Consider the following 14,945-nt stretch of genomic DNA (forward strand, 5'->3'; position numbering starts at 1 on the left):
ACTCTGCCGTACACCCAGCCGCGCACCCCCGGCCAACAATAAAGCAGCGGCCGGCTCGCTGGCGCTCGGAGGGCGGCGTGAGAGGGTTTCCTTCGTGCGGACGAGCGGGGCGGGCTCGGCGGGAGCGGCAGGGGCGGCGGGGGGAGCCGAGCGCGCCGCGGCGCTGCCGCCGCGGGGGCTCCGGAGCTGAGGGGCCGCGAGGGGCCGCGCGCACCGCGCCGCGATTGGCCGCGCCCAGGCCCCGCCCCTCCCGCGCGCGGCCGCGCGCGCCCATTGTCACGCGCGGGGCTCCTCGACTCCAAAGGCCGCCCCGCCGCCGCCGCCGCCTCCTATTGGCCGGCGCGGCCCGGATTGACGCGCCAATGGCCAATGGGCGGCGCCGGCCGCGGCGGGCGGAGGGATCAAGGCGGCCACGGCGCCTCTCGCGCGCTGAGCCGCGGGCGCCCGGCGGGCACCGGGAGCGGCTCCCGGGGCGGGCGGCGACCCCCGGCCAGCGATCGGCCCGCGGCCACCGCCCGCCTGCCGCCCTCCGCCGACCACCCACCGACCGATCGTCCGCCAGCCCGCCCGGCGCCGTGCAGGTGAGTGCGCGTCCGGTCGCGTCCCCGCATCGCCGCGCTCGCCGAAGCGCCCCGCGCCGGGACATCGCGGGCGGCCCCATCACCGCTCTGCTCGGCGCGGGGGGCGTGCGGCGGGTGCCGAGCCAGCCCTGCCGCAGCCTCCGGGAGCGCCGGGGCTCCGCTGGAAATGTCCCCGCCGGACCCCGCTGGGGCTGCGGGACCTTCGATGCCGGCCGGAGCCCGGTGCCTGCCCCGCCGGTGAAGCGCGGGCGAGCGGGCCGAGGCGCCGCGGCGGGCACAGGTGAGCGGTGCGGGGCAGGTGGGGAGCCCGCCTCGGCCGCGGGGTCATCGGCGGCAGGCACGGCCCGGAGCTGCGGCTCCCGAGGGATGCTCGCAGGCCGGGGAGCCGCGGGAGCGCTGCCCTGCGGGAGCTGCGGCTCCCGAGGGATGCTCGCAGCCCTGGGGTCCTCGGCAGCCCTGGCACCAGCGCGGTCCTGATGGCATGGCAGGAACCAGTGCGTGTTTCCAGCGCTGCCGCCTTGGCTGGGGAAGCGCTGGGGAAAAGTGACCTGTTGTTGTTGTTCCTTGTCAATGGCCCTTCCTTCCCGCGTGATCGGGGCATCCCAAGGACTGGGCTGGCAGTAACTGACCAGGGCTACGGAGTAGGTAGCACTCGGGAGTTGTTAATAATTTTGAAATTCTGTTTAAAAAATGTATTGGAATAAATCAGGGGAGGCTGAGATCTGTGGAGCAATTGGTGTGGTGTCTTGAGATTAGAGCATCTTTTCCCCTTCCTGTATTATTAAAATGCTCCTGTCGTTTTCAATGACACTTCAGTGCTGTGATGTAAATTATTGAGCAAGGGCAGGCAAGACTGCCTTCACCTGTGCTGTAAGGGCCCAATACCTTCCTGCAACCCTTCCTGGCTTGGCAGCTCCTGGAGCTTGTCTGCTGCATCCCCACTCTTGTCCCTGTGCAGTCCCTGGCTGCCCTTGCCCTGGAAAACCCTGCCTTGGGCAGGCAGGGTGTTACTGTTGGATTGCACAGAGCTGCTGTCCTTGCTGCTTCCCAGGGAGCCGCAGGGATGGGATGGTCCCGTGGGATTCTGGAGGTGTGGGTGACCTTGGTGAGTGTGGTTCCCTCCCAGCTTCTGCCTTCTTTGCCCTTCTGCACCCGTTTGGGGGCTGAGAGGTGTCTGGGTTCTGGGAAGGGTCTTGGAAGGGGATGGTCACCCTGTGATAGTTATTGGCTATGCTACACTTGCACCTTCGTCCTGCTAGGGGAAAACAGGACTGAGAAGTGGGTGGGGAATGAATGGGGCTGTTTCTTCCCTTCCAGGCCCTGCAATGGTGAAGGTGGAAAAGGAATGTAGCATAGTTGGCTCACCTCAGCTTTGGCTGCAGACAGATCGCTCCTGTTCCCACTTTGGGAGCACTTTCTGCCCCAGAATCATGATTCCCATGGAGGAAAAAGCCATTTCCTTCTCCAACAGCAGAGCAGCTTTAAAATGCCTGTTGTGACAGGGATTTCTCCCCAAAATGGTTTATTCTGCAGCATTTCTGCTGTTGCTGTTATTCTTGCATTAATGACCCAGTTATGCTTTCTGGGATATTAAAGGCAATATTCTGGAGTTCTTACACAAATGGTTGTCATCTCTAATGGTAACTGACTTTGGGCTCTGGCCCTGCATCATCTCAGGAGATGCTGATTGGAATTTGCCTCGAGGGAGACCAGATAAACTGCTGTTTGAAACGGCCTTTTTGGTGTCTCTGGGTGCTCTTGGCCAAAGCAGAATCCAACGACTCCTGCCCCATGTCCATCCAGGGATTCACCTGGTCTTGCTTGGAAGAGGAAAGGCACTGGTGGGGGCTTTTTTGCCCATTAGAGGTGATGGTGCTGTGCAGCCCTTCAGTGGCGAGGAGCATTGGGAAAGCCTTGTGCTGCCTGGTTTGGGGGGATCAGTGTGCGTAACAGGGGAGAACCATGTTTGTGAGTACCAGAGCTCTGCTTTCAGGGCGAAGTTCTCGTGCTGTAGTGAGGAGCATGGTATAAATAGCAGTGCTGGGTTTTAGCCACTGAATTCAAAGTTATGGTTTCCACAGCAACCAGCACTCAGGCCATGGTTTGTGTATGGAATATTTCCCCTGTTTTTAAAAAGCCCATGTGGCTGGCATCTGGTGTGGTGCCGTGTCCAGTCCTCCTCCGCGAGCACCCCTCTCTCGTTCCTCCTGCTCGGTGTTTGAGCGTCCCCGTCCCGCTTCCCTTCTCCCAGGGGCTGCTCTTGCTCTGTTCCCAGCTTCCTGGGAACATGAATAATAAATTCCCAGCCTTCTCCTGGGCCAGGGGTGTGTGCACCAAACACTAGCCTGGCCATCATGTCCCTTTGTCTTCCAAGCCTTCCCTTTGGTGCTGGTGTCATGCCTGGGGTGTGAGAGGCACATCCATGGTGTATCCCTCAGACACCCACCAGTGCTTCCCCTTTATCCCTCACCTGGGGGGTTGTTATTTCAGTGGTAGACCCACAGCCCCCCTGATTCTTCTTGTGTCCCTTAGAGCTCAAAGGAAACCAGAGCTGTGCACTGTTGTGGAGGACCATGGGATGTGCCCTTGCTATAGGAGGATCGGGATGCAATGCTCGCTTTAATAAATGTTTCTCATCCAAATGTGCAGTGTTGCTAAAGTGGTTTCATTTATAGCCAGGGGGTTGATGTATCTGCATGGTTGTGTCCAAGTTACAGTTTCCAGAGCAACTGGAGCAGCTTTGTGTCTTGGAAGACTGTTAACTAAAGCATGAAACGTTATTTCAAATTTTCCTTTCTTAAATTCTTTAATCTCAGCTACTGTTAAAAACACAGCTGTGCTTATCTGTGAACGTGTTTGAAAGCCTTGATGGGCCAAGCAGATCTTCTTCAGGTGTGTGCCTCTGCCACAAAAACTGGGATGGGAAATGCCAGCCCCCAAAGTAATTATGCTTAGAGCAAAAGGCACTTTAATGAAAAAAAACCCTAAATAATCCACCAAAAAAAATTTAAATTCCAAGCTAAAAAAAGACAAAAAGGAATGACATGTGTTCTGCTGAGTGGGGATAATTTTGCACAACACAACATAAAAAAGGTCTTAAGCTGTTGGAGAGTGCCCAAAGGAGGGACATGAGGATGGTGAAGGATCTGGAGGAGCCACACAAGGAGCAGCTGAGGGCACTTGGAATGTTCAGCTGGAGGAGAGGAGACTGAGGGGAATCTCACTGAGATCTGCAGCTTCCTCCAGAGGGGCAGCTCTGATCTCTGCTCCCTGGGACAGTGACAGGGAAGGACTGGAGCTGTGCCAGGGAGGTTTGTGTTGGATATTAGAGGTGCTGGGCACTGCCCAGGCTGCCCACAGCCCCACAGAGCTCCAGGAGCGTTTGGACATTGCTGCAGAGATGCCCAGGGTGGGATTGTTGGGGTATCTGTGCTGGGCAAAGTTGGGCTGGATAGCTCTGGTGGGGCCCTTCCAGCTCAGGAGATTCTGTGGCTCTGTGATCTCGTCTCTGTCCAGAACTAATGACAAAAATACAATCTGGGAAAACAGTGTAAAAAGGCAGATGTCAGCTGAAAAGAATCATCAGATGAAGGCTGGAAATAAAGGAGTGGGTCTCAGGATTCCTGGGGGCAGCTGGGCATGCCATAGTGCCAATAGCTGGTCTGTTACTATTTTTTTTTTATTTCTTTCTCTTTCCCCTTTGGCTCCCTGTGAAGCCGTGTCCCTCCTGCAGTGTCTCCCAGACACTTACCTGAGCAGTAATTTCAAGGACCTTATGTATAACAAGGAGTCACTTTCCCGGTGCAGCTCAGTTACTTTCCGAGCAGCGGGTGTCGCTTCCGTGTTACTTTCACCTTGTTCAGTGAAGTGTTGTGTCAGTATCAAATACAACATTCCCTTGGAAATCGACCTGCTGGGTACTTGCATTGGTTTGAGCAACAATGCTGTAAAGTGCTTTGTAGGTTTCTCAGGTAAACTCAGCCAGGAGACTTTAAATGTTGGCTGGTGTCAAAAGGAATTACAAAGCGAGTGTCTCAGGGGTCTTCCTCTCTGTTTTTATTAGTAGCCTTCCAGCTCAGTGTCTTCCTCTTCACATATTTACCAAGCATGTAATGTCCCACTGATGCTGCCACCTGCAGCAGCCCTGTCAGCAGCCTATAGGCTTTGCTTAATAAAATGGAGGAACAATTCTTCTCCTATGAGATGTTTTTGAAATGAAACTTAAACCCCAAACCTTGTGATCTTTGGTGTGCTGCCCAGATTAGAGAAACAAAATGATGGAAACAGCAGCTGGAAGAGAGCTGCAATACCTTGAACGTCTCCTTTAGTATCTTTCAGGGAAGGTGAAGGTTTTTCCTTCTCTGTTCTCAGCCCAAGCTTTGTGATGTGGGATGGGATTTTAGTTTGGAGCAAGGCTGCAGTGGGCTGTGCCATGTATCTTCCAAGGGGGAAGTCTCCCTGCAGCTTTGGCAGGTGAGAGAGGAGGAGAAGGCTCACATCAGAGGGGAGAGGGAAGGCAAGGCTGCTTTCCCTGTGTTGGTGATGAGGAGGGGCAGACTGCTCCTGAGCACTCATTTGGGGCAAAGCAATTCCTGAAGTGCTGTGCTCTCCCCCAGACACTGGGTTAAGAAAAGCCCAGTTTTAAAGTTCTGCCCTTTCCAGCTAGGCAAAGTACCAACTTTGGACTAGGGCTTTGTGCTGGCTGAAAACAGTAATTTCACCTCCCAGTCGGGAAACCTTTCTTCTGGTGGCTGCAAATCTCTGTGTTTTGAGTTCTGCAGCCCAGGCTGCAGTAACAAACGCTTGGGACACCTCTGGCTAGAGTTACCTTGTGCGTGAGAGGATTCTCTGCTGCATCACAGCGTTTGGCATGCCTTTGTGTCTGTTTTTCCCTTTCATATGAGCTGTGCCTAAGATTAGTACAGTTTTCCTCCTCATGTATAAATAATTTAAACACCTGGACTGATGAAGTGTGTGCATCTCAGCTCAGAACAGTCATGACTTTTTTTAAAATTTTTTTTTTAAATTCCGAGACTGCCTTTCCTGAAGAAGATTCAAAGCAGCTGAAAATAGCTTCATCACAGAGACATCAAGCATAACTTGGGGATTGTTGCTCTCGTGACAGGGATTCTGACAGTGTACATTTGCCTCCCCATTAGCGACATCTCATTGAACGCTCAAGGGTTTATTGACAACTCGTTTGCTTTGCCTAATTGTGTGCCTTGCTGCGGGGCAGGTCTGTCTTCCCTCAGCACTGCGATTGAGGGGCCAAATCCCCGCTCTCCCAATCCTGCTGCTCTGGGCTCGCCCTAAACCCAGCGCCTCAAGAAAAATCTTTTTCCCTGCTGAGTGACCCGTCTCATGATTCCTCAGTCAGCGCTCAGACTGGCTGACAAAAGCGCCATCAGATGACTGGAGTTTCCTCTCCCTTTGTTGTCAAAAAGTGCTCTTGGAACTACCTTTATTGAGCAGCTGAATGTCTCTGGGCTCCAGTTAAACCACAGCTGGAAAACATCTCTCATCTCTCACTCAAAACATCTTATATCTGGAGATGTAAAGCCTCGTGCCAGAAAGCTGCGGTGGAATTCCTTGCCCACGATTTTTCCTGCTGCACTAGCACTCCCCTGCAAGAACACAAATACCCCGACTGCCTGCCTGTGTCTTGCCTGTCTGATGTGCAGGAGGAAGTGTGCAGAAAGCCAGCAGCATTAGGAAAGTTTTGCTTGGCTTTTGGGTTTTTTTGATTCCCCACCTCCCCTTTTTTTATACATTTTTGTGTTTTGCAGTAACCTGGTAGAATTATCAGGGCTTCAGCCTTCCCTCTGGCTTTCCAGCCTCCCTTAGAAGCAGTGCTCAGCCAGACATGCAGCTCTCAGCAAGCCAGGGCAATTCCAGCTGGGATCCAGTTCCTGCTTGTCCATGGGACCCATCCATTGCTGGAGCAGCAGGCAGGTTTTGTTGTTTCAAATGATCCCATACCCCAGACAATCACACTTTACCTCTTCTAAGGCAAATCTTAGCCTGACTTGGGGAGGAATGGCCTCTCTGGCCCTTCCACTCCATCCCTCCACTGAACTCTGCTGGGATTTTCCCTGGAAGTTGCTGTCCTCAGTCACCAGCAGGCCTTGGACAAAAAGCCTGTCCCTCCCTGTTCCAGCAGGGCTCTGTTGGGCTGCATCAGCCCCTCACCTCAGTTTGCTTATGGGAAGTGTGTCTGAAACTTTGAGAGTCCTGCTTCCTGACCACCCAGTGAGTTCCTGGCATTTCTGTGCTCTTTGCAACTTCCATGAAAGCCTAAATTCATGCCCTACCTGCATTTCTGCATTCCTACCTGCAGGACTTGCTGGAGACCTCCATCTGTAGCTTGTTCCTTCTCCAGGAACCTTCCCTGATGTCTGGGCAGGTGTGATGCAGTTGAAGAGTCACTTTCAAATCTGCAGAAACACAGGAAGGAAATAAACCCTGCAGAGAGAGCTGAGCGCAGTTAACTTTTCCACTTAATCTAATGTCGTGGTGCCATCAGGCTTTCAAGAGGTAGCAGTGGGTTTGATCCAGAGCGTTTGGTGTCTGTGATCCAGGAGCTGCCAGTGATGGCCATGAACTGAAACACAACGAGTTCCACCTCAGCCTGAGGGAGAACTTCTGTCCATGGAGGGGGCAGAGCCCTGGAACAGCCACTCAGGGGGGGCCCAGAGTCTCCATCTCTGGAGGCATCCCCAAAATCCCAAATTCCTGTGTCACCTCCTGCAGGTGACCCTGCCTTGGCAGAGAGGTTGGCTGGATGATCTCTAGAGATCCCAGCCATCCCAGGATTCTGTGAACATAAATCCTGGCTTGTTTCTGCTAAAACACACTTCCTGGCTTGGCCATGCCTGTGTCCTGGGAGAGTCACACTGACACTTTGGCAGATCTGGCAGTGAAGATTTTTTGGGATCTTTGACTCATAAAACTTTGTTTATTCTGTGAATTCTAGCAGCAGGATGGCCTCGTGCTGCCCCTTTGCCCAGGGGTGGTTCTGAGGCAGGGCACTGGAGCTGACAGAATCATCTGCCAGCATAATGAAATGCATAGCTAAATGAATATATAAACACCAGACAATTGAGTTGCTTTTGCACAAATCGCCTTTTGTTATTGAGCCTCGCTGGAGTGCTCTGATCCCTCTGTGAAAATAAGGTGAGCAATTAGTATTAATTGATTGTGGGTTTAATATGGGCTGGGATGAGCTTGCTGAGGCTCACTGTGGTGGTGTGTGCAGTTCCAGGAGAAATTGATTGTGTTTTGTCTCTTCCATGTGTTGCTTTCCCTTAAAGGACTAATGAAATTCCATCACTAATGAACAGGATGTTCCATTAAACGTGCATTCAACTCCTAATCGTTAACAAGTGTCTTTTTAGGATCCTTTTTCCTCGCTAGCCCCCTGCTTTGCTGGGTATACACTATTGGATTTTCCTCTTGGTTTTTTAAAGCTGTGAGTGGAGATGGCAAGAGCTGTGTGTCCATTCCTGTATTCCTCTTTGGGGAGTTATTTTGCGTGGCCTGGCCGGGGTTTTTGTGTGTTTTGCCTTTGGTAGCAATCACTGCTGCTTGCATTTGTGGCTTCCAATGCAGAACAAAGCTGGTTTGTGTGCTGGCCAGCAGTAATTCTTGACAGTTGATAATGCTGGAGACCTCTCATTGTGGCTGGGATCTGAATTGTACCAACTTTGGCTGAACCCAAATTACAGGGGTTTAATTTTAGCTTCAAGGCTCCCATGCTGGAAAATTTTCTTTTCCTCTGGCAATAAAGAAAAGAAAAAAAAAGAGTGTTTGAGGTCTTTCCTAAACCTGCCACACTAGACACAGAACTGAAGTGTCACAAAAACTGCCAGAATTTCTATTCTTACCCTTGTCTGCTCCCAGACTGTGTTGGTAACAGAGTTATTGTGTCCCACGGGATGATTAAACTCATTCCCTGCCTGTTTCAATCTGTTCTCTGTGTGTGTTAGGTGGAATATACTGAGTAGGAGGGACTTGCTGGGGGTTCTTCATGTCCAGTTCATGGAGCAGCTCATGAACCATTTAAACCCTGGCTCAAGGAGCTGGATGGGAAGGTGGGACCCCCTAATGTGGGGAGCTTCTGGGCTTTGGCTGTGAATTTGCTTTTCTTGGAGCTTTGAAAGAAGCCACTGGTGTTACCTGGGCATTTTCCAATTTCTTTTCCCGGTGAAATTTTCCTGAGTAGGATGGTTTGAAAAGGAATGTGTCATTTAGGGAGGTACAGGTTGGGCATCAGCAGGATTTCTTCACAGACAGATTAGACATTGGAATGGGTGTCCAGGAAAGTAGGAAGGCCTGGATGTGGCATCAGGGCTGTGACAAGGTGGGGATCAGACTCAGGTCAGATTCCATGGCCTGGGAGGGCTTTTCCAACCTGGATGATTCTGTGGTTTACAAATGCCTGAGAACAGTGTTTGCCTGGGAGTGATTAGGTGATTAAGTAATGGATTAATTGTAATTATTGCACTGGAACCCTCCTGATGTGCCCCTGTCCTCTCTGAAAGGGTTGTGTGAGAGAGGCTGAGGTCCCTGTTTTGCCTTGGGCAATTACTTGTTGGCAATGCACTTTTGTCCTTGTGTCCCAAATTAAAGCTGTTTAGCTTTCAATTTGGAATTGGTGTGAAATTCCTACTTCTCTTCTGCATGTGGAAATTGTTTTTTGGCAGCATGTGATTTCAGAGGAATGTTCTGATTTGCATCACAGGAAGGCTTCAGAAGATTGGGAGAATAAAAGGACAGTTTTCCTTTGGCCACTTGTAGGTGTTTGGAGGTACCTGCTGGGGCAGGATTTGGGGTGAACTCAACCTCGGTGAACCTGGAGCTCTTTGTGCAGCTCCCCCTTCCTGTGAAAGTGTTCTGAACTTTCTTCTCTGAAATACATCTGTATTTCTGTAGTTGTTATATGAAGGTGCTAAATAGTACTGGACCCTTTTGTCCTAGGCATGGGGACAGACCTGGGCAAGTGCTACTGACACTTCTCCAAAATGCTCCCCCAGCTTCCAGGAATGTGTATTGGGGGGGATTTTGCAGCCTATTTGTATTTAGCAGGGTTTTCTGTTTTTCCCAGAGGGAGCCCCTCACTTGGTTTTTAATGATGTGCATCAGGTTTTGTGAGGACTGCACGAGTTTCTCTCTGGGTAATATGAACTTGAAAATGGGCAGATGGCATGGTATCTGTCAGGTATGTGTTGTGTGAGGCTTGTGATGGCTCAAGAAAAGGCTTGGATAGTGTTGACTAGCAGCCAGCATTCCAATTGATGGCCACATCCGCGCTGTGGCTGGGGTGAGGTTGCTTTGGTTGGTTTATTTATTTTTTTTTAATGTGTGTGTGCTGAGGTGAAGGGTGAATGAAGAGCAGTGTAAAAAGAAAGGAAGAGCAGTCCCTGCAGCCTGGCCTTGGACACTTCCAGGGATCCGGGGGCAGCCACAGCTGCTCTGGGCATCCTCACAGGGAAGCATTCCTCCCCAAAATCCCATCCATCCCTGCCCTCTGGCAGAGGGAAGTTCATTCTCTCCCAGCCTGTGTTTGCCCTTGGCACTGCCCCCACCCAGGTGCAGCCCTTGCCTTTGGCTTTATTGAACATCACCAGGTTGTCACAGGGCCACCTCTGCAGCCCATCCAGGTCCCTCTGGGTGTCCCATCCCTTCCCTCTGGTGTGTGCCACCACCACAGAGCTCAGTGCCATCAGTCCCACTGTCCTTGTTACCAGCAAAGACATGAAATAGCTCTTCCACAGAGAGGGAGAGAAGTGCCCCCAAAGCTCTCAGAAGCAGAGTTGGGCTCTATTTATAAGACAGCAGACCTTGTAAAAACATCCTGTGAGTATGGGCACCCCTGAATCAAGCCAGGGTGAATACTGTACCTGTGTAGTGCTTGGTTGCAGTTGTGCATTCAAACGTTTGACTTAACTGGCAGATCCCACAGGACATCCCTTTTCCTTGCCTTTTCTCCCCATGGAGGCTGGAATTTTCACCCATGTTCTCCCCTCTGGCCGTGTCCAGGGGTGAAAGAGGCAGGGGGACAGCGAGGAGGCACCTGGAGGGGGGAGTGGAAGGAGTGCTTGTAGGTCTGGCCAACAGAGAGAAGGTCTGCTCTGTATTTTTTAACTTAGAGTGCCAAAAGACACTCCCCCCTCCTTTCTCTTCCTGGAAAAGGGAAAACATCCCTCAGAATGACCCCCCGGGGTCTGATAGATAAGCAGTCTGCATTTTTCTGGCAGGGAGTAATCTCGTTGCCTTAGCCCCTCTCCAGGTAGACTTTCTCTGCCCCCAGGGCTCTCTGGTGTTCCTGTTTCACAGAACTAAACTGTTGCTTCAGTCCCCAGGAGCTCCGGGGACAGATGGATGTGGCTGCTGGGGGGCTTCTCCTGTGTGCCCCAGTTCTCTGCTGGAACTCTGGCCAGGTGAGTTTGCACACTTCCTTGGCACACTTGCTGCCTCCTGGCTGAGCTTCTGTGGCTGCTTCTGGCCCTGGCCCCTCCAGTTTGGTTTCTTGACCTGGCCTTCTGTCCCTGCAGAGCTCAGACATGAAACCGGGGCTTGCTTTGGTTCCTTCTTGCTGCCTTGGGCTGTTCCATTCAATGGAGAATGTTACAAGATCTTTTTTTTTTTTTTTTTTTTTTCCTGTGCTTTCTCCATTGCCTCCTTTTGCCCTGCAGTGGGAGCAGGGGAGGCAGCAGCAAAGGGGACTGAACCCTGTGCTGGAAACCAAACTCTCAGCTTGGTGTAGCTGTAGGAGCAAATCCAAAGTTTTTCTGCAGAGAACCCAAATTTTCTTAAAGAGAAATTATGCTTCAGGTTGTTCCTTGTGCTGGAAGCATGGAAGGACACCCTTGAGCCTGGCTCTTGCCTGACCTCTTTGCTTCATTCTGGGGTGGGGGGCAAAAACAAAGGGATGTGGATGGATGAGAAAGAGGAAAGAATGTTTTCCCAGAAGGATTGGAGTTCTGGTGTGCCATAGGGTTGGCAGCAGTGGAAGCAGAGTTTTGCTAAGAGACTGTAGGATCCAAATCCTGTGGAGGAGGCAGGGGCACCCTAGTGGGAATCATGCTCTGGGGAATTGGGACTGGCAGGACGTGAAATGCCTCGGGAGATCTGCCTGCTGCAGATGCTCCAGGTCTGCAATCAGTAGCAACTGAGCCTCCTGTACAGGGAGGTATTTATTCCCTGTTCTCATGCATGGTGGGAGTGAGCCTCAGGATAATGTGAGCGGCTTGGGCTGGGGATCCTCTCTCAGATCATCCCAAATCCTTGTTGACAGGAGGAATGTGTGGTTTTCTTGCCTCATGGCTCATCTGCAGCAGCACAGGCAGACAGGGACCTGTTTATCCCCTTAGGCCACCAATAATCTTTTAGGTGTAGGGAAGTCTGCTGCTGGCTTTCTGTGTCCCCCTTCATGTGAGGGGCTTTGTCAGCACCCACTTCTGAGTGGGGACCTTGGAATGATGTGTGTGTGCTCTGTGACCCTTTTGTGCAGGGGAAACCTGTGTTAGAATGAGGGGAAAACAATAGCACCAATGATGGTTCAACATAATGTCCGTGGCAGACACCGGTCTCTCTAGGCTGTCCTATAAAGAATGTAACACTTCTCCCAAGCTGAAGCTGGGAATTCTTGTATTTTTTTGCACTTCTGGAAGTTTTCCAAGGAAGCAGTGTGAGTCATGAAGCATTTCTGACAGATACCCAGGGGTGTTGCCCTGCCTGGAGTCTGCAGAGCTTTCCCAGCACCAGTGGTGACCTGCTGAGCTGTGTCTCTCTGCATGCCACTGATTTTCTGGATCTTGGCTGTCAGTTGTACTTCAGTGGTGAAACTGCATCCTCTGGAGAGCTGTGCCAAAAATGGAAAAGCCTGTGCTTGACTTGTTCTGGTTCTAGGTCTGCACTGGGCTTTGTGAGAAGGGATCATTTAATCACCATCACCATTACCCCAGGGAAGGGCTGGAGCTTTGTCTGGAGGGGTTTAGGTTGGAGATCAGGGAAAGCTTCTTCCTCCAGAGGGTGCTGGTGCTGCCTGGGCTCCCCAGGGAATGGGCACAGCCCCACAGAGCTCCAGGAGCATTTGGAGAGTGCTCCAGGGACATGGTGGGGTTGTTGGGGTGTCTGTGCAGGGACAGGGGTTGGGACTGCATGATGCTTGTGGGGCCCTTCCAGCTCAGGAGTTTCTGTGACACGTGATTACGAAAATACAGAGGCACTTGGGCTGTCAAGGAGTTAGAAGTGTCTTCACTCAGCTTGGGCTGGCAATTCTGGATTTCCCCTCAGCGTGGATAGAAAGAACAAGTTGTCCCAAGGGAAGGATTCTGTGTCAAAAAACAAATATCAAACCTTCCACTTTTAAAAGTTAATTTCTAGCATGTCTGTGCACTTAATCAGCTCTTTAATACAGGGGACACAGAGCTGTTCACCTCATCAAAGTGCCTGATGCAAATGTACAGTATTCTCTCAGCACATCCTTCCTTCCTTCCCCAGCACTTTAATGTTGGAGGTAGTGGGAGAAACTGTGTGTGAAACACTTTATCTCTGTAAGAGAAAGTGTCTGAACCTGTTTGTACTTCAGGGGCAGGCCCTGCACCTCCTTCTTTGTCCCTGTGCAAGACCAGCTTTTCTTCTTTTGTGTGCGGGATGCTTTGGGCTTTCCTGTTGCTCTGTAGCATTGCAGAATGGGAAGATGACAGAAATACAGGAAAGGAGAGGCAATTATGTGTGTGTGTGTTGTGTTCTGCTTCCCTGCAGAATGTGCACGTGCCCTTCCTTCCTAATTTTTAGCTACCTGTAGAGAACTGGTAACCTTTTTCTTCTCTTTCACCAAGAGCAGACAGCCAAACGCTGCTGGAATGGCCTCGTTTTGGAGGCATTAGGAATTTGTGTCTTTCTGAAGGAATTAGGAAGTGCTGGGCTCTGATCTGTCTCCAGATCAAGTGGAGCTTCTCTCTAGCATGTGCCATTGCATGTTTCAGGGTAATTGTTGCTGGTTTGGCTTGGTGAGGGATTGGGATGAGTCCAGGGGCTGTGGTGCCTCAGTGGCCACATGATTCCTTGCTAAAGCCAGCTTAGAGCTGAGGTCACTCTGTGGTGCCTGGAAACACCTCCTGCCTTGGCCCAGTGTGTAGGACAGCTGATATCGATGGAGCTGCTCTGGCTTGCCAACAAAACTCAATCCAGCCCTAAATCTTGTCTTTCCACCTGGGTATGGCACTGTCACTCCTCCAGGGATGCTTGCCTTTAAAATTATGCCTGTAAGCTCAGTGAATCTCTTTCAAAAGCTTAGAAGGGTAGAAATTATCTTTTTGCAATCAGTTCGTCTTTTGCTAACCTGTGCCAATGTTTTCTCTGTTTGAAATACTATTTCTCCTAGCTGAGATTAAAATTTCCCATTCTCATTTAACTTTAGAATGTTCTAAAATTCAGGGCCTGAAAGTGTGCCAGCGTAGAGTTGTTTTGTGTAACTGCTTTTTACAGAATAAGATGTAACTTGTAGAAACAGTGTTTCAGGGAATTTAAACGCTGATAGTGATCTCTCCATCCATATAGCTGAAATCACAGTGATGTCAAAATGATTGCCAGACCTTGTGTTTCTCCTTTCAGATCTGTTAAAGGTTTGTTCTTCTGGTTGGGTCTGTTTTCATCTCCCTTTCTCATTATCAGAGTGCTGCTGCCACTTACTCTGCCCTCTTTGTACTTGGCGTCCAATACCTGCTCCCACTCCAGAGGCCTAAAGTAAACATGCTGCTGTTTTGGTTCAAGTAGTGTCTTCAGCTGTGTTTTTTGTATTTTTATTTGAGGTGAATATAACCCAGCATACCCCTCAGTATTTATTTGTGTGAAGAGGTGGCCAGCCCGTGACCCGAAGGCCAGCGGGCTTAAGCATTTCATGTACAATAGTGCCTGCCTCGCAAAGACAACACTGATAAAGAAAATAAATCCGTGGCTAACCAGGAGGTTGTGAGTATCACAGGATGCTGTGCCCCGTGGTTCAGCTACAGTGACCCTGCCAGGTGCTATGAGCTCCCTCTCTCACTGGATAATGGGAATAAAAAGTCAGCTGTTTGCACTGGGACTTCTCCTGCTCTCTGGAATGCCCCAGCCAGGGCACAGGGACCTCAAGGCAGTCCTGTGATGTGGATTTGCACAGCCCCAGGGCTGGCGAGGGGAGCAGGGTGTCCCTGTGCCCGTGGTCTCCGTGGGACTTCTGCTAGAGAAGGAAATGGGTTTGGATTTTTTTCCTCATCTTTTAAAATTGCTGCTGGTGATCCCTTGAGTTCTGGAAAGCTGGTCCTAGAAAGAGACTACTGATCTTCCTTAAAATAGCTAATTAAGTATGTATTTAAG

At 51.1% G+C, this 14,945-nt stretch overlaps 1 protein-coding gene across 6 annotated transcripts in view; it reads left to right on the forward strand.

Annotated features, from left to right (window-relative positions):
• Nucleotides 1–430: 430 nt before the first annotated feature.
• TIAM1 (TIAM Rac1 associated GEF 1) overlaps nucleotides 431–14,945 on the forward strand; it is a 155,895-nt gene continuing 141,380 nt past the window's right edge. For 2 of the 6 annotated variants that reach the window (XM_085567164.1, XM_085567400.1), the window contains exon 1: nucleotides 431–581. The gene's annotated coding sequence lies outside the window, so the exon portion shown is untranslated. The remainder of the gene's footprint in view (nucleotides 582–14,945) is intronic. The other 4 variants (XM_085567217.1, XM_085567519.1, XM_085567308.1 and 1 more) reach the window with 3 other exon arrangements.

The sequence above is a fragment of the Lonchura striata genome, chromosome 1 (assembly GCF_050655825.1).
Source record: "Lonchura striata isolate lonStrDom1 chromosome 1, ASM5065582v1, whole genome shotgun sequence".
Taxonomy (NCBI): domain Eukaryota; kingdom Metazoa; phylum Chordata; class Aves; order Passeriformes; family Estrildidae; genus Lonchura; species Lonchura striata.